Genomic DNA, 19,835 nt, shown 5'->3' on the forward strand with positions numbered 1-19,835 from the left:
CCCTACTTTAAAACCAAAACATAACCTCCTTCGACCCCCCCCCCCCCCCCACACACACACAAGCGCACACACCAAAACCACAGTGCACTCCATGCTTTGTTTTCTAAGTCCATCGGGTTCTCCGCAGCTCCCTGCGAGACACAAAATAAAAACTTTAATGGCACTGCCGATCCCAGTGCTCGCTTGGTTGTCTGAGCTCTTCATCATCACGAAAACTGCGACTTCGAATGTGATTCTTCAAATGCCGAACCACAAAGGAGCTCCATTGAGAAATGGGGTTAGGGTTGGGGGAATAGATCGCGCTTCCATTGAGTATATACAGGAACGTGTACGACGTGTGGGCTGGAACGTCATCGAAAAGCAGCAAAATAGTTGTGTGCAACGTTTCTTGACCCTTTGATGGATTTACGCAACCCGACCAGCAGTTGTGCGTAACAGACCATTCCTCTCGTATTTTTAGGTGTATGCACTTAATTATCTAAACAAACGCCGTGATATACAAAAAAATATCGCCTTGGTAGAGCCTGCAAAGTCTGCCTTGAATTCTAGGGTCCGTGGGAAATTGTTGTTTTCATGCTATGCTTTTTTATGGGCTTTCGAGGTTCCAGTGGCAAAACGAGGAATTGATTCCAGTCTCCAAGATTTATCACAGCAGCTCTCGTCGGGGTTCATCTCGGGTATTTTATTATGACAGTACTGCACTCGATTTTTATTCGCTTAAGTGAGCCACAATTCAGAAACCCACGACGATTAAATCGTATACAAAACGCTTTTACATGATTGTTTCCGCAGGACCAATATTGATGACCGATGAGCAGTATCATAAGGACCTTTCACTTTCCTATTACTCACAGCTCTGAATTTAGTTGCGCAGCACATTTCCTAAGTGCAGATTTCAACAACGTGAAGCGCTGATTGGTCGTCTCATAAAAACTCCCTGATCATCCTTCGCAGAGCTGCTTGAATTCCTACGGTCACATGTGATGGAGCCATGGAGCCCTGCCGCCGAAAATCGTGCACTGATGAGTGCTTGTCCCCATTGCTCCCTCTTTCGACAAAACTTCTACCAAGTCGTAACCTCCAGTGCTGTTCCACACTTCAACTGCTGCCACCTAGTGACAGTCAGGGGAGTCTGAAACCAGATGGAAGAGGCGTCAAGTAGCACCAGCCCTAAGGTGCTGAGAGGCGCCAAGCTTCGATGCGGACGCCTCGTGCCCCGTTAAACTTACAAGAGCACAGGCTTACACTGCTTGTAGCGTATCGGTGTTGTGGGGGCGGAGCGCTTAGTTAAGTTCAGAGGCTAACCGAGCCTACCACAGGTTGTGGACAACAGAAAAGGCAGGCCACTCGAGCTCATGGCACACAACTTCCCTTCTCTATTGAACCTGTCGCAAATATTGGCCGCGGCGGCCGCAGTTCTGTGCAGAGAAAATGTAAAAACGTCCACAAACTACGGTAGGTCTATATTTACGGCATTCCCGCATAACCCCCACTTATAGCTCTGGGATGTTGAAGCCCACATACCGTACCATACCAAACCACGCAAGTGCAGAGCACACGTGTTTACAGACACAATAGCCCTATCTTCGCTTCGCATAAACAGCGCCCTTATCTTAAAGATTAGTTCGAAGCCCAAAAGCGAAAGCAGTGCCCACCACTTGAACACGTACGCAAGCTGCTGCCCCGTTCAGATAACTCCGTGGTCGCAACAGTTATCTTTTGCTACAGACAACCCCTCGGCGATTACCGCCGCGCCTGCTATCTATCTAATATTATCTTCACGTTTGGAGAACACTGAAAGTAAGGAAGGTTTTCCTCGTCGGACGGCCCTACTTTTCACGTTGGTCCAGACATCGGCTAGTCTTTTCCAGATACTTTTTCTTGCAAGAAAGAACAATGTCGCGCGCTATTTTGTTATTAATTTGCTGTACTGTGGTAATTTTTTACGTCGTGCTCTACTATTTTGTATAGCTGTGAGTGCTACCGCGTGCTACTGGACATGTGCGTACTTGCTGCCAACCACTGGTCATGGCAACCACAAGCCAGTCCTGCAGTGAGGCCCTGCCGGATGACGAATGCGTCTTGAAGGGCACCGCATGTGAGTGTGCTTATAAAATTGGCTGTTCTAGTTGGCTGTAGTCCACATTTAGGACCAAAGGAGAGAGCAGCCGCATGACATGGCTGCGTATCGCCTGAGCTGTATGAAGTCAACTGAGCTGATATCAAAGAAGTATACTGATTTCCTGAAGCGACAAGTTTAACAGGAAACGTATATTGGTAGCTTGAAAAAACGCGTAAGCGTGCTTCAGGCGCATTACACTCTCATCAAGTGTCACTGTCACTGCACTACAAGCGACATCGAACAGATGAAAACGTCGTTAAAGGATCTTGAATGGCGTAGCATGGTTTATGGCATCTAATAAAGGAGAATCAAGATTTAATGTTTAAACTGAATGATGAGGCCAAGACTGTTCACATGTGAGCGCTACCAGGGAATGACATCGGCGCTATTTCCAAGCTTCCATCGAAACAAAGTAAACAATTGGACGGGGCACTTAACCTCCGCCATAAGGGTATGACGCGGCAGCGTAGTAGGTTAATTTCCATATATGCAGAAGGTTATTCTCTACTTTACTTTTATAGATCCCCGGAAGTCCTTGTATACCTCTCCAGGAGTAGTGGTGCAGCGGTTAAGCGATGCGCCACAGCCCTGCAATGGCAGGTGCTCCCAGCGGTGGGCCTTGTGCGATCCAGGTTGATCTGCCAGAGCGACCATGATTAATTTATCTGCCACCGGCCACGGCGGGCAGTTTGCTTACTATCCGGTCGGAAGGTTGTGGTGACGCCGCAAGGTCACGTGACCAAGGTGGCGCACATGCCTCCTAGATTGCTCTTTGGGGACCACCTGCCAGAGCCGTGCTCGTGATTTTTCGCTCACAACGCAAAGAAGATTTTCTAGAGAACGGGGCCATTAACGCTGCCACATTAAAAGACCTGGAATCACTGCCAGATCTGCTAGCACTTAGCTTGTGCTAGATGTCTAGAAAAGCGGAAATCCCTCAGAACTAATTCATCGGGCGTTTGATCACTGAGAACGTAACCCAACAACACAGACAGCTGCTGCGCTGCGCGAAAGATTGGGTCGAAAGCATTGACTACCGCTTTTCTTGGCATGTCAACGGCAATATTCTTCCTAATTGAATAATTAATCATAGCAGCCGTGCGGCTAGAAAAAAGATATACACAGCATCCATAGAATCATCGAAATAAGAGTTGTCTAGCAACTACAAAGTTTCGGTGGAAGCTATTAGCTTTCCGTTTATAACAGTATGGCTGCGCTTTCCAATGGACCTTTGCAGTAACGGAGTGGATACCAATGGAAGGCAAGCGTGGCAGGGGGCGGCACAGAGTCAGGTGGGCGGATAAGATTAGGTGCTTGGCGGGGGAAAAGTGGCCGCATTTGGCACAGGACATGATCAATCAGGGGGATATGGGCGAGGCCTTTGTCCTGCTGTGGACATAGGCTGATTACGATAGTGAAAACCAAGGTGATGCGCCATGATTCAGGTACGGCACTGTTCAACCACATATCGTTGAAGGCGTCAAGCAGGATCACCCGAAGGGTGCTGAGAAGCGCCTAGCTCAGACGCAGACGCGACGTCTGCAGTTAAGCTCACAAGGGCGGAGTCTCATCCGGCTTGTAGCACGACGGTGTTGCGAGTTCGGAGCGTTTAGTTGAATTCAGAGGTTAAGCGGACTTACTACACAGTTCGTGGCTGGCCGACGAAGCAAGCTGCGGCAGCTCTTGGCGCACAACTTTCTATGCCTAGAGAACATGACGAGAATCTTGGCCGCAGCGCCACATTTCGGTCGGAGCGGAATTTAAAAATTTCAGTTCCCCGTGTGATGTAAATATGCGTCAGTGTAACCCAGGCGGTCGAAATTTATCTGGAGGCTGCTATTGCGACATGCCATCATAGCCCCCACATGCAGCTTAAGGGCATTCAAACTTCCATACCACATACCATACCACACCATACCATACTATACTCTATACCATATCCTACCCGGCCGCACCGAAACCGTACCCTACCATACCGCTGAAGGGCTGCGCACCTATGTATACGTGCACAATGGCCCTATCTCCGCTTCGTATAAACAGCACCTTTATCCTAGGAATTCGTCCGAAGCACACAAGCAAAAACAGGGCCCACTCGAACACGCGCACAAGCCTGTGCACCCTCCATATAGCTACGTAGTCGCAATAGCTATCTATCTTTTGCCGCTGGCAACACTTCGGCGATCAACGCTGCTTCTGTTATCAGTCTAAGATTGTTCTCATATATGGCGAACACTTTTGAAGGGACACTGACCACACTTTGGTTGAAAATATTTGTTACCTCTGTGGTTGTGAGGCATCGTCCTCTGAATGCCCGGCCGCAAAAAGTTTTGAAAAGTGACTAATAGCGGTGTTAAAGTTACTGGTTTTTGAGGGAAGGGAATCGCGCCGTAGCTGTCTTACTTCTTGGTGGACGCCTCAACCGCGCCGTAGGCGAAGAGATGAAGGTGGGTGTGAAAGAAAAAGGAAAGAAAGGCGCCGTAGTGGAGGGCTTCGGAATAATTTCGACCACATCTTGGTTTCGAACCTTTACTGACAACACAGCACACGGGCGCCTTCTGCGTTTCGCCTCCATCGAAACGCGGCTGCCGCGGTCGGGTTCAAACCTAGGTACTCCTGATCAGTATAGCCGAGAGCTCTAACCACTGAGCCATCGTGGCGGGTAGCGCAATTAAAGCCATCACAGTTAAGCTACTTCGGCGTGACCTTCTATACCTTCGTTCCCTCCCCGATATTTTTCTCTCTCCAGACGCCGCTGTGGCTCAGTGGTTATGGCGCTCGGTTACTGACCCGAAAGACGCGGGTTCGATCCCGGCCGCGGCGGTCGCATTTCGATGGAGGCGAAATGATAGAAGCTCGTGTACTTCGCGATGTCAGTGGACGTTAAAGAACCCCAAGTGGTTGAAATTATGCGGAGCCCTTAACTACGGCGTCCCTCAGCCTGAGTCGCTTTGGGACTTTCAACCCTCATAAACCATCTTTCTTCCTCCCTCTTCGTCGACTAGCCTTCGCAAACGCCTTCTACGTCCGGTGTCAGCGGGAAGCATGGAATCTGGTGGAGTACGTCACATGTCTTCGTCATGGCCTCGCCTTGTAAGTATCCTTTTCTTGCTTTTTGTTATCCCGGATATTTTGTAAAAGGAGGGGGGTGGGGGGCATGGTGTTTTGTTGAGCTCCTTTTCTTCTCAGTCCTTCCTTGCCACTGTTTTTTTTATGCTTTTTACGCCTCCTCCACCCAGTTCCCTGCAAAAAACGGCTCAAAAGATAATCATCTGGCAACTTGTGCCAAATCGTGGTTCGACACCAGTCGTTGTGTGCGCATCCAACGACGAAACAGCGCTGAGGCATTTTCTCCGCAGGCTTGAACGATCGAGAGACGCGACAAGCTCGGCCACCTCAACATGTCAGCGAGCACGTCCTTTCATATATGTGCGTGTTTTCGCCAGTGTCAGCCGCAGTCAGAAACCGTCCTTTTGATGCCTGTATGTTTGTTTCCGTGAGGCATCCCCACCGTATTACGATCGGGGAGCAGGGAGTCCCTTTTGTTTGAAAAGCATGGCGAACCGCGGATCCGGGAAACGTCCGGCGTTCTTTCATATGTGCTTGTTTTCGTCAGGGTCATCCCTAGTTAGCGAACGTCCTTTTGATGCCTGTCTGTTTCTTTCCGTGAGGCCTCCTCACCTTTTTAAGATCGGGCAGCAGGGAGTCCCTTTTGTTTGAAACGCACGGCGAACCGCGGACCCGGGAAACGTCCGGCGTTCTTTCATATATGGGTTTGTTCTCGCCAGTGCCATCCCTAGTTAGCGACCGTCCTTTTTATTCCTGTATGTTTGTGTCCGTGAGGCCTCCACACCGTTTTGCCATCCCTAGTTAGCGACCGTCCTTTTTATTCCTGTATGTTTGTGTCCGTGAGGCCTCCACACCGTTTTACGATCGGGCAGCAGGGAGTCCCTTTTGTTTGAAACGCACGGCGAATCGCGGACACGGGAAACGTCCGGCATTTCTTGGAAAGCAAGCCTGGGCACACATGTGCGCTTCCTTTTATGCGTTTCTGATATACGTTTGTCTCTTCTCTGTTCCTCAGCTAGTAGCTTTCAAATGGAGCCGAGAAAAACCAGGACAGCGGCAGAGCAGACAAGATGGACAAGAGAGAAGCAGTGCGTGTGCGAACGAGGAAGAGCTCACAGAACGCGCTGAAGCATACAGAACTCGGACAAGAATAAAAAGAAAAGCCTTGATTCTGTCAGCTAATATGCGTATTTGAAAACGAAAGCCGCGACGGAAAGCTCGCGCGCAACGAGGAGACGACACCCATCCTTCAGCCGTAAGCCAAAACGACGGACCATTAGAATGCTTTCGCGAAGCTCTCGAAAATGACGTCATCTGTAAGGCTCTGGATGCCAGGGTAGATGAAGAGGAGGCTGCAGCTTCTCGAAGGGAACAGCGAACAGGCTTTAATATGAACTTTTACTGATATTAAGAGCGTGCATGGCTCTGGTATTTTGCAGAGGTTATCTTCGATGCCTCATCTATATAGTGGGCTTGTTTGTTTAAAACGTCCAGATACTGATAAGTGGCCTTTTAAAGATAGAAAACTCTACCTATTTGGAGGTCCTTACTTATCACACGGACAGCATGGTTAGCATAGTGTAACGCGGGGATTAAGTGGCCGCAGCTTGCAGAGGACACGAGTAATTGGAGGGATATGGGGGAGGCACCTGTCCACCAGTTGGCGTAATTAGGCTGATGAAGATGTACTATCACCCTTGATGTACTATCACCCTTCCGTGTGGAAGTCGAAACGTCCTTCCATCTTGACAACACCTTTTGGTCGGCGCTTCGTTATTTTCGCCAATGTATTCACCCGACCAGACGAGATTTCGTCGAACCTTAGATTTCACCCTTGCTATCCCTTTTATTTCCACCGCCAGCAGCAAATCAGGCATCCAAGAAACAAGCGGCTGTTTACACGGCTAGAAAAAATTTTTTACCTCCCTTTTAGCTACTAGCTTCACTGGTGAGCCACTGCTACCATCTGGTCAATTTAGGATACTTTTACTTGCAACAAAAGAGCGATGTTACAGGTGATTCCGTACATGATTTTAGCAGTGAACAAACCGCTTTTTATGTCTACACGAGCGGACGCGGTATAGCCCTGCGGATAGCCCTGCGCTCTGCTGTTAAGGACGAAGTCGTGGGTTTGAACCCTACCGCTATGGTTTTGTCTATCGCTATGCACGCGCTTTGCGTTTTTTACTTGTTACTAAATTCCGCCGAGCTTCCAAGTGTCAGATCCGAAGAAACTGATGCGGATATCAGTGACAACGTAGTTAAGGTCCGTACATACTTCATAACGTTCTTACCGCCTTCGAAGTTATGCAAGGCTTCCTTTACGGCTAATTTTTTCGTCCACAGTGTGTCGGCACGCACTTCGCGTCCTAAGGATCGTCTCTGGGAAACTCTAGTTGATGGTGGCAGTAACCCCTGACGCCCACTGTGAATTGTTTTCTCACGTATCTGTTTAAACGAGCACTACGTTCATACAGTGTGACGTAACCGACGCATAGTTAATGGACGCGCCTACCATTAGGGCAGTGCAGCGGACAATGGAAAGGAAAATGATAGGTGGAACGCTCAGATACACGCAGAGTAAAAAAACTGACAGGGTAAAAAACTGACAACATGGTTAGCATAGTGTAACGCGGGGATTAAGTGGCCGCAGCTGGCAGAGGACACGGGTAATTGGAGGGATATGGGGGAGTCACCTGTCCACCAGTTGACGTGATTAGGCTGATGAAGATGTACTACCACCCTCGCTATCCCTTTTATTTCCGCCAGCAGCAAATCAGGTGTCCAAGAAACAAGCGGCTGTTTAGACGGCTGGCAAACATTTTTTTACCTCCCTTTTACCTATTAGTTTCACTAGTAAGCCACTGCTACCATCTCTCAACCAAATGACGGTTCATCGTCATCATCAGCCTGACTACGCCCACTGCAGGGCAAAGGCCTCTCCCATGTCTCTCCAGTTAACCCTGTCCTTTTCCAGCTGCGCCCACCGTATGCCCGCCAATAATCTACCAAAAAAATTTTTATCGGTAATGATTTCATCCACCTCCTCGCAGACAAAGAACCCAGACATGCTGCAGACGGTGCTCGATGTGGAGAATGAGGAGGATGAGCTGCCCGAAGCGCCCAAACTACTGGACGGTACGTTATTCTCTTCACTCGGTCGTCGAATAAGCAACGGTGATATGCAGTGCTAGTCCCTCACATGCGCGTCTTGCCGCAGGTGCAACTGACAGATTTCCTGGCAACTTACGTGGGGCGTTCACTAAGTTTTCCCTCAGAGGTTTATCTCTTTTATTAATGCGAAAGGGTTACGCGATTTTGTCGCGTCAGCAAAAAGTGTCCGCAAATTTTGTCCGCACGATTATGTCATTCTGTGGAGATGAATGTGCCAAAAATTTGATTGTGTTAGCTGGCGCATGAGTAGATCTTGAAATGGGAAAAGTTTGGTTGATTAATTGCAGTTGACTAATTAATTAAATTTAATTCATGGAAATATATGCTGCGTTTGAAGCAGCATAAAGAAGAATTAAGTATGCACATATGAAAATAAAAATACAAATAAAACAAGAAAAATGTTAAATATTAAATATATAAAAAAATTCAGGGAGAAAGAAAGGAAAGGCTTTCGCATTTCCGCTCTTATTAAGTAGGCTTAAGTGCAATCCTGTAATTTTAAGAGGATGAAACTGAATGAAGTTGAATTTAAGGGTTTCATATATATGCTATTTCCCCGATGGCCATCACTTCTTGATAGAGCCAGCCTTCTAAGTATCAATAACAGTTCTGTTGGGTCTAGTTGGTGCATGGTGATACAGATGAACGATGTGCGCAAACTATTCGACGAACCACATATAAGGGAGAAACACAAGGACTATCAAAGGAAGTATCAAAGCACTGAAGGTGAAAAAAAATATATGTATGTACATGTAAGTGGCGGCGAGCTTGAAACGTAAGACTTACGCGCTGCTCGCAAGATTTTCCTAACATTCTCGGTGCTTACGATATCTATTAAAGAACGCAATCAGCACTGATTTTAAAGCCTCCGCTGCACGCACCTTTTACAGTTGTTCTTTCTAACATACGGTGGGCTCTGAAGAAAAAGTTTCGCAGTAGTCGGTGTTCTTTTTAATCCCCTGCGCAGCCGATGCAAAATTTTACAAGAGGATGAGCCCCGAGGAGGTCGGCATCAACACGACCACTCTCTTTATTGCCGGGTAAGCTCTTAGCACTGCTTGTCATATTGCGGAGCGAAGCATAGCGCATCAGGAGGCAGTGCCATTAAAAAAGGCCGCCACCGTCTGGAAGACGTTGCAGTAACGATCGACTCTAGCGTTAGCTCTATTGGCCATGCGTAAAACGAAAGTCTTTCCGCATCCAGCGGGGCCAGTGATGAAAAACTGAGCGGTTTGCGAAAGTGCCGACGTCATACTCACATAGTTCTACTTCTATCCACCATATTGGACCATGACGTCATCATTGCCATGCGGCAGGTGTTTCTTTTTACAATGCTATAATAGATGGCGCTACAAGTCTCAGTGCGAGATGTGCTGCTTTCTATTTGCTGCCACAGATGCCGCTGTGACCTTAGGGTGGCAGCAGACCCCACGAAATCTCGAAACTTGATGAGTACTTGCTGCTACAGACGGCGCTGTGATCTCAGGGTGGTATCAGACCCCAAGAAATCTCAAAACCTGATGAGTAAGAGCTCACGCTCTTAAAAAGCGCTCAAAGGCGCTGCATTTTTGACGTGTTTGTGTGCGTGTTATTATTTCATGTTGCGCTTAATCCTTGAGCAAAACTTCCAAAAAGAAGCTTTAGCTCTGACCAATGTATACATCACACGCTATATTTCCCAACATTTCACTCGCTGCCATCGGGAAAACAAGCAAATTGCAAGCAGTAGCTGCTTTTGCAATGGAAGCAAAAAGGTGTTTAAAGTGTGATGAATTTAGCGATCTCGTCGAACAAGAAAACCCAGAAAGATAGATCTGTGAAGTCTTGAAACTGTTACATGGTGCTTGTCTGAAAGAATACAAATATAAACACTAATATCTGGCTACTCATGCTGCTCGCAGATGCCAATAGTTTGCTTCATCAACTAAGGTACATAAAATTGGTAGACAGCAAAGCACTAGTAGCTTACCTTTTTTGCTTGAGCTTATTTCTTGGCTCCTAAGTCTCCCTTTGTCTAATAAAATATGTGTACGGAAGGTTTTATATACTGAATTTCTCTCTATTTCCTGTTCAGATTTGAGACAACAGCTACGGGACTGAGTTACCTAGCATACATTTTCGCCAAGCACCAGGATTTTCAAGAGAAGGTCCGGGAGGAAATGAAGTCTATGAAGGAGCGTTATGTAAGTTTCAACGCAATAACGGTCAACCGTTACTGCGAGCGCGCTAAAATGAGAAGTATCATCCAATGGCAAAGTTATTTAAAATTCAGCCTTTCTTCTTTACACTTTTTCACCTTGTTGTTTACCGATTGACTCCGCTCGTACCTCACGTTCCCATTCCACTCACGTTTTCACACCTTTGCATGGAATCGAGCAATATGAAAGGCAACATGAAGTGTTCACTGAAGAATGAAATTTATATTTACGGTTATGTCAAATATAACGATACGTTTAACAGATCATTCGTATAAAATAAAACTACCTGTAAAAAGATAGTATGATTTTAACTGAATCTCGACGTGAAATCCTAGACTCCTTGATAAATAAGTGTTCCCTTTCATATAACCTAATTGCCGGTATAGAGTCCGTAGAATGTACATGTTAAAAAGTTGAAAATTAGCGCTTTGCAGAATATCTATAATGCGGACTGTAGTCTACTTTTTGTTTATATCGCCTAATGCGGCATGAAATTTCTGGCGTTTTTCAATAACGAGGTTTGTGACACTTCCGCTATGGGTGCACGTATATATTTATACTTTTGTGCCACACTTTGCTCCATGGGCAGTATACCCGGTGCGGACTATTTAAGAGATTGTTTTGTCAGCAAATTTTGGCCCTTGTAGACTGTGCACTGGTTGAGGACTGTATACTGGAAATTACAGTAGCTTCCTGCACTTGACGCGCGTACCCTCGCACACACGTCTTTAAGATAAGAGCGAATGAGTGCCAACGTTCCTAGGGAACATGCGGACCGTTCGAAAGAACTTTTAGATAAATAAGGATAAATACAAAGAGAAATATGCAAGAACTTCAACGCCGCAAACAAATCAAATTAGAGTGTTCATTAGAAGATTCATTTGCGTACTGGAAAAACTCAACCGAGAGTTCTCTACTTATCTGAGTACGGTTCTACTGTAACGCTCTGACTGACGCAAGTGTGTACCGGCAGTTCCCCAAGGAAGCCGTAGATATATCAGTAATCTGCGTCACGACAAGAAGCCTATATATTTATTGACCGGGCAGGCGTTGCAAGTACAACTGAATATTCGCAAGTAAATGTAGTGCGCAGAAGCCAGTCTCTGATTCCAGAAATGACACAGAGTAAAGGACAGGACATGCTCCATATGCGTGTTTATGTATGTATGTATGTATGTATGTATGTATGTATGTATGTATGTATGCATGTATGTATGTATGTATGTATGTATGTATGTATGTATGTATGTACGTACGTATGTATGTATGTATGTATATATATATATATATATATATATATATATATATATATATATATATATATATATATATATATATATATATATATATATAAAGTAAAGAAGTCTTTCACACAGCTCTAAGCGTAAGCCTTTTGTTTGTTTGGGAACTGAAAACGATGGCTGACCTGTCATAAACAAACAATTTCGGGCTGCTGATACACATTTCTACTACTAACACAATGCGCAATCGTGACAGACACACCCAGCAGACGAGGTTCGCTGAACAAGCCCAATTTGACGGTATAGCGCTCATCCCGTCAATCTCGTGTAATCTCTTCATGTCTGTTAAGTTTGCGCATTATGTTGTTAATACAAGCCGTGAACTAACTATACTCCAGAAACAAGTGCCTTATGCACATTTGTTAATTGAATTACGCGAGCTCCAGAATATGTGTGAGTCATTTTACGAACGCCTTATTTTTGTGCTTCTACCCCGCTCTTGTATTATTCTACGTAACGTGAGCAGGCAGATGCTAAACAATTGCATATAAACTAAAACAATCAGGACTGCCTGGCGCAGTTTCGTGCTAGAAGAAGCTTGAACGGCTGCGCAGCGTTTTCACTTGCGAGCTGAGCAAATTAGGTTCCAAAATTTCAGGGCCAACTCGGCTCCACGGCTGTGACCCAAGCGTTGAAGTATCTGGCCAGAGTTGTTGACGAAACCGTGCGCATGTTTCCGCCCGTTGTAACGTGAGTTTCGACCAAATCTGCAACTTCCTCTTTCCTTGTGGTGGAAGGCAGTGGTGGTACATTGCCTTTTTCTCATCTAATACCCTTGCCCTCACAGATTCACAACGAGGAGTGCCGTTAATGACTCCGAGTACGACGGCACAAAGTACAAGGCCAGAACGAGCATCCTCTCTCTCACCATCCTGATCCACAAGGACCCCAGAATCTGGCCTGAACCGGAGATGTTTGACCCTGACAGGTGACTGCTCTGATAAAATATAATGCCCTGAATTCCGCGACAAGACTAAAATGAGAAGACGGCAGATTAGTTAAGCTTCTGTAGAGTTCATGGCACAGGAGAGTTATAAATTAGAATAATTTCAAAGTTTCCGCTAATACACACAATGACGACTTATCTAATTGCATGTCCATACGCCTTGAGGGGCTGTTTAAAGCGAAGATTTTTTCCCGCATTCATCAATGACATAAAAAAGGTAAATTCATGTCCAACGTTCTAGAAAGAAATTTTGAATTTTGAAAAATTGTAAGGTACTGCTGTAAGGCAAGGCTGTTGTGAGATAATTTACTTAATTTTTATTTATAATGTGTATCAAAATCTCTGTTTAAAAGTCTTTCCATCGCTCGCATAGAGCAGTTCAGGCTGATATTAAAAACCAATGGGCAAAGCTTTTGACGATAGCAACAACGTTAACAGCAATAAAAAAAACGCAAGCCTGCCACCCGTAGATCTGCGGATAGATTTGTTGCTAGAGAAATCTTACAACACATAAAATATTGAGTTCAGAACCTATTTTTCGTTCAAAAATGCTCGTGTCCAAAATTGTTGCGCATGGCCGGAGCCAACACTACTCGCTACACATAAACCAGAAGCGCATCGACAGCAATATGTGGCGCAATGTTTTTGTTTTTCTTGTTTTTTGTGGCCTTCTTTCGTTTCACATATTTACCTGAAATGAAGCTGTGAAGTCAATTTATGCAATTCTTTCTAGCACACAATTCTTGCCGACAGCACGAGCACTCAGGAAGTCGCGCGTATCATTAAACTGCTCGACTGCTCGACTTAGAGATACTTAGTAGGCAAGACTGCTTGATGCACTTTACCCGTAGCTGTCTGCTGTAAAGGCGCGAGAAACGGCAGAGCATTTATTGAGCTTCAGAATGTTCGCATTATAAGCCAGAACTTCGGAGAGTCCCAACAGCACTTTTATTTTTCTGATGCTTTTAGATTCCTGCCAGAGAACGTAGCGGCTAGGCCGACCATTGCCTACCAGCCTTTCGGTGAAGGCCCGAGGAACAGCGTCTGGCACTCCTCGAAAACATCTACACAGGTGAAAGGATGGTGGAAAAGTTCGAGTTCACTCTGGGAGAGTCTCAAAAGGTGAGGTCGCATTTTCAGCAATCAGTTATTTCTTATCGGTCACGCAGAAACCCTTGACACTCCTCATGCAAGATAGGAATACAATGCAGCTTCAGCAGCTAAAGATTACTGTTACAACCAGTGTGGCCTCGGCTGTAGCGAGGCTGTCCAAATAGGCATTTCGTTAGAGGTCGTCAGTGTTTTACATAAGCTTATGTATTTCCGCAGCCGAAGAAAAAAACCCAAAACCTTTTTAACTGCATGCATCATTGGTAAGTGGTGGTTTTAAATAGAGTCAGCATCTTTTCTCATTTTTTTTATTTTTCTAACCCGCCGCGGTGGCTCAGTGGTTAGAGCGTTCCGGTACCGGGTTCGACCCCGACCGCGGCGGCTGCGTTTTTATGGAGGCAAAACGCTAAGGCGCCCGTGTGCTGTGCGATGTCAGTGCACGCTAAAGATCCCCAGTTGGTCGAAATTATTCCAAAGACCTCCACTACGGCACCTCTTCCTTTCTTCTTTCACTCCCTCCTTTATTCCTTCCCTTACGGCGCGGTTGAGGTGTCCAACGATGTATGAGACAGACACTGCGCCATTTCCTATCCCCAGAAAACCAATTAATAACAATTTTATTTTTCTACAATTCTCTATTAAAGCTGAGGTGTTAACAAAACTCATGGAAAAGAGATTTTTTTTACTCTCCAAAAGTTATATACAGTTTTCAAGGCAATAAAAATTCGCTGTGGTTTAGCTCTGGTTGAACCTGGAGGGGCGGGATAGCTACAGCTGGCCGTGTGGAACTTGGTCACGTGACCAACCATGTGACGAACCACGTGATCAGCCGCGGCGCCGCGCAACCGGCAGCTGCTCCACATCACGTGATCAACCACGTGACAACGTGGCGGCGTAGCCACGGCATGGCGGTGCAGCCACAGGGTGGCGGCGCCACCACGCCGAAGGCTCGAAATGCCACCGTAATGTAGCTATCGTTACAAAATTCAAACGAATACGCGTTACAACATGCACGAAACAGCCGGCAATATGCGAGACATGAGTATAAGAATGAGCATGCTGTGATTGATGAACAGACTCAATTATATAACAAGTGTCCTGGCCTCAGCTTTGTATGTGTTCTGTTGACATATTTCTTACGTAAGCAAATTTATTACTGCATCTTCATGCAAGGCGAAGCGCCACTGGAAATTACAAAGCTGAAGTCCGACGTATTCAGAAACGTTCCGAAATTTTCAAAGCTGCTTGTCCCGCGCTTTACTATAATTGCGTAAAAGGGTTCCTAAAATGGTATTTATTTTTCAAGCCCTAACCTCTTATTCAAAATAGCTTCCGCTTGCTCAGCCCAAAAAATGGCGGACTATTTACCGAGGTCAGGGCAAATGCGAATTAGATGGGCTAGCCCTTCGGTATTCTCTTCTGTTTTCGTTCGACGCTCGGTTTCCAATATCAAACAGGCTTCCTACAAAGGCGAAATCGGACATTAGATCCGGCTTAAAGGGCCTGAGGCGATAGCGTTAATGGGTTAATGCCCATATAGGCGTTATTGGTCATTCCCGAATTTACATTCATAGATCGCTGGGAGTAGTTATACCACTCATGGCTCACAGGTGCAGTGGTTAAGCGACGCGCCACTGGCTTGAGATGGCAGGCGCAGATTTAAGATCTTTCCGTCTCCACCTCTGGAACTTGTGATAGTCCCAGGCGGTTCTTTCCAGGAGGCCTCAAGGTTACGGAGGGAGTCTTTAGCCAGACAAATTTCGATGAAATCTGAGATTGGGGGTTGTAGTCTTAACACTAGAATTAGCTACTTAAGACAATTTCTGCGAGGACGTCACAGGGTACATGACATAATGTAAACCCCATGTCGTACGGCTCACAAACAAATATTTGATTGTGAGAACACTTCGTAAAAAATTAAAAAAAATAATCAACAAGTAAAACATGAGCAGAGAATGGTAAACAAGCTTTCCGCAAAAATGTACGGCAATATTACGATCCTGTTTAAAGGGTCGAAAACTGAATTTTTAAGACCCAATTTTTTTCGGCCGAACGGAAAACTTAGTTTTCAACGAGCCTGATTACGCAATAGTTTTTGCCAGAAATGGTGCAGAATATGTTTATGAAAAGATTTTCTACCAGTAGATGCGCTATATTTTATGTATTCTGATGCTAGAATCCACCATCAGCGGGCTTGACAGCGAGTGCATTCCGGCAAAAGCAGAAAACTAAGATGGTCACAGCCATCCGACAGTCATGTGAGAGCTTTAGTATATCCTAACGTCGATCTTTACTGTACAGTGACGCACGCCAATTGGGTTATAGTTCTAGTGCACCATGGTAAACGCTTCAGCAAAGAAACGCAAAGCACTTTCGCCACCTAGTTACAACAGTTCAAAGCACTTCATCGGCGATGAGATAGAAGCGGTGCTTTTCATCGAAGGGAGCATTCGAGAAACAGTACATTAAAATAAAACATGTATGACGAGCGCTTCTCAGAGAAAAAAACGTTACAGACTTAGCAACTTGTAATATTTTTTTCTACGATGTGATCTCTTGATAGGATACCCCGAAAATGACAAGATTTAACAGCGAGAGGTCGAATCTCAAAATAATGTCGCTTTTAATGCCAAATTAAAAGCATTCATCCCAGTTTTTTTATATTAAACAGCTCGATTAGTGGAATGTGAGACAAGATCTTTTCATCTCCATCTTAATCTCATGACACGTTCTTCTCACTTGTTGGTACCTTTATCAATAAGCTCGTCAACCCTGTCAGTTTTCAGGAACTACTTATTTTAAGAGTAAGTGTAGCGTTTTCGCTTCATGACGGAGATTTTTTTTGTCGTTCACGTATCCATTTTTCTTTTCAGGGTCGCATGATCATGGACTACCACGCTATGGTGTCATCACCAGGCAACGGTCCGTACATCATGTTCCAGCGGCTGTGACCCGACCACATTCACATCACGAGAAAATGTTACCATTTGTACAAACTACCAGAATGAAAGCCGAAAGCGTTCATCAGTAGAATAGATATCGCTCAAGCACCAGTTTTACTTTAGAATTTCTCCTGAACAAGAGATAAATCGTAAGGTACAAGCTGAAGCTCGCAGGTCCGATTTATTTATTTTCAGTTCGCCGTGTCTTATCTATACCGGCATAAAAAAAGGGTAATTGGTTGTTCTTTATTACAAAGAGCCCGGATTAAGGGGCCACAATGAAGCTCGCGCTTGGTAGCTACAGAATCAATTTACACGACGCATTAAAAAGCGCAATCAAGGCTGTGGAATAAGGTCGGCATCAAGTAGAGGATTTCTTCGCACCTGGCGCGCAGTGACTGCACAGGGATCCTTTTCTGAACAGAAAAGCTTTAAAGAATCAAAACCCCTCATTCTTTGCTATTCACTCGAGTATCAAATATTCAGATGTGCAAAGGAAACGATAGCATGAATAATACTGTGACGCCATTTGGCCGTCTCTTTTACGACAGAATTTGAAAATTAACCCTCCTGAGGATCCGCTTGGTGAGATGACGGCAGCTGAAGTACCAATATAGGCTCACGGGCTACAGGTGTCGATATACTGCTCAAATAAACCCTACATAGCTCGCCAGTCCCTAGACCTTGTTGTCATGAACGTCAAAACTAAAGCTGCACCAGTATATGCAAGACCGCGCTGATAACCAGGCTCTAAAGTTGACTTATACTTGCCTCGCATTGTTAAAAAAAAAGGCGCGTCTTCTTCGTGTAGTGTGCTTACCTGTACGCGTTTTCAAAAGGGTATTAGTCATGTACAGTGTGGGTTATAGTTAAATGGAACAGAAGAAATGGTTAAACCGGCTATTAATTCCAGAAGAGTATACGCTTTACCAAGAAGCGAAAAAAGGCGCCGAGAGCACGAGAGGAGGGTCTTAACCACGCTCCTGCGTAGTGGTGAAACCTACTTTACTTCGCGTTAAAAGCCGGTATAGCTATTTCTGGTGTTCCCTCTAAGCATGACACGTATTGTACTTTCAGGTGTGACATTAACGATAGAAAGCAACTGCATCAAAACAATACGAATCACTGCGGCTTAGCGTCTGAAGTAGTACCAGTTCGTGCACCTTGACTGGAAGTACCTGCCCCGCGATACAAACAAAAAAACTGAGCAACGAGGAGATGAGAATGCCAGCGATTACGTTTAACTAGATAAGGCCGGCGGGAAGGCACCCATAGCGTTGAGCGCGCCAGGAATCACGAGGCAAGAAGGAATAATGAGAAGAGGGCGAAGACTAAATTTCTATCCCTTATTAACTTTTCTTTCACTAAAGGCATTAAAAGAAATTTTGTTTGTGGGAGATTGATGAGGAAATTTTCAACGTGCAATGCATAGCGCATTTGATTTCTTAAATACGTTTCAAGGCTACTTTAAATACTCAGCTTCTTATCGTTACAAGACTCGTCACCGGGACGACTTGAAACAGAACTACAGCATACGCAGCGCTTTTTTGGACGTGCTCGTAAAGTGCCGCTGGGCGGAGAATCTGTGGTAATCCCAGCAATTTCGGAATGCAGCGTGACGCCATCGGTTTATGGTACAATCGCTCTTTCTCTAATTTCGATCGATGTCCAGCCCGCATCGCGTTTTTCACATGCGCCGAGTGTCAGGGACACTAAATACCCTCCTTATTCTAGTGCACTATACCCTCCTCGAAACAGGTTCTCGTCGAAAGAGGTTCTGTCCTCCATTGCAAAAATAATGAAGCGAAAGCTTCACTACGCTACGGTTAACCTTTAAGTGAGCCAGAGGTCAAGTGCGACTATAGGCCTTACCATATGTGGTCCACCATGGTGTCGCACCTCTTGACCTTTGACCTTTAGATTCGCCGCTAGATGGCAATAGAATAGGCCGCAGCGTTCGCTGGGTGACCACCCTCTCGAGATCACCCTGCCATCTGCCAGGTTGGTAGGGTGTGCGCACTGCCTATCCAGTGGGCGGAACGCACTCAACGTTACAGACGCCAAGCCGCGTCTACTTGCCCGATACACCACATCTTTCTCTCTCTAACCAGGTACAGGAGTAGTTGAACCACAGCTATATTTTTTTTAAAGGGGAACGAAAACATCCCACGACGCATTCCTGCAGCGAAACGGAAAGAATGCACATCGGCAGTTGTTCAACACATAATCGGCTGCACATCGGCTGTTTCGCAACATTCCGGAATAAGCGAAATATCTTGCCCTGTGTGCCGGTGCAGTTTATGTTCCATCGAAATTCTATTCCTTCGCCACTTTATAGCTCCTGAGCTCCCGTGAAGACGAGTCTGCCTACAAAAACCATGAATGCTTCGGTGTGGGCCTACAAGCGATCAAAGCGTCCATTCTTCTTTGCCTCTACGTACGGGGGCCACTTCTTGTTTTTTTGTATTTCCGTACGGTGAGCAGAGTGTTTATTATCTGCTCTTTAAGTTGGGCATATACAATCGCGGCTCGGTTAAGGTTCTGCTTCCTTTTTTTTACTGCTAATGTTGTTGATATAATAAAGCTTTCTTTGTGTCAATCTCAGCTCGCTGAATTCTGTTTCCTCTGCGCTACTGGCACTGTCTGTGATGGTTGCTTCTTTTCAGGTCATGCACACGTCGGCGGCAAAATATAGCCGCGCTAAGTTTTAAACACAATGACCCGGTTGACCATAATGTAAATTTGCCATTCTACAGCCTCCGGTCGATGAATTAGTGCCGGCTTTATGGTTCACGTGCGCAATGCCTGATGTTTGAATTTCCTGTCGACGTCTGTGATCGATGCACCATTATTCGCTCATCCAGACGCACATGCGCTTCGATCAATTTTATCCAACACTCTAATCGCAGTGCCCATATGTGTAAATGCCACCGTAGTGGCTCAGTGGTTATGATGATTGGCTACTAACCTTAAAGA

At 45.6% G+C, this 19,835-nt stretch overlaps 1 pseudogene across 1 annotated transcript; it reads left to right on the top strand.

Moving 5' to 3' along the window:
- The first annotated feature begins 1,619 nt into the window (after positions 1-1,619).
- Positions 1,620-19,463, top strand: LOC144101803 (cytochrome P450 3A19-like; annotated as a pseudogene). The gene is made up of 9 exons (XR_013308065.1): positions 1,620-2,098; positions 5,125-5,212; positions 8,242-8,326; positions 9,330-9,402; positions 10,437-10,545; positions 12,460-12,551; positions 12,649-12,789; positions 13,777-13,929; positions 16,791-19,463. The product of XR_013308065.1 is annotated as a cytochrome P450 3A19-like (transcript).
- The last annotated feature ends 372 nt before the right edge of the window (positions 19,464-19,835 follow it).

This window comes from Amblyomma americanum, chromosome 8 (genome assembly GCF_052857255.1).
Source record: "Amblyomma americanum isolate KBUSLIRL-KWMA chromosome 8, ASM5285725v1, whole genome shotgun sequence".
Taxonomy (NCBI): Eukaryota; Metazoa; Arthropoda; class Arachnida; order Ixodida; family Ixodidae; genus Amblyomma; species Amblyomma americanum.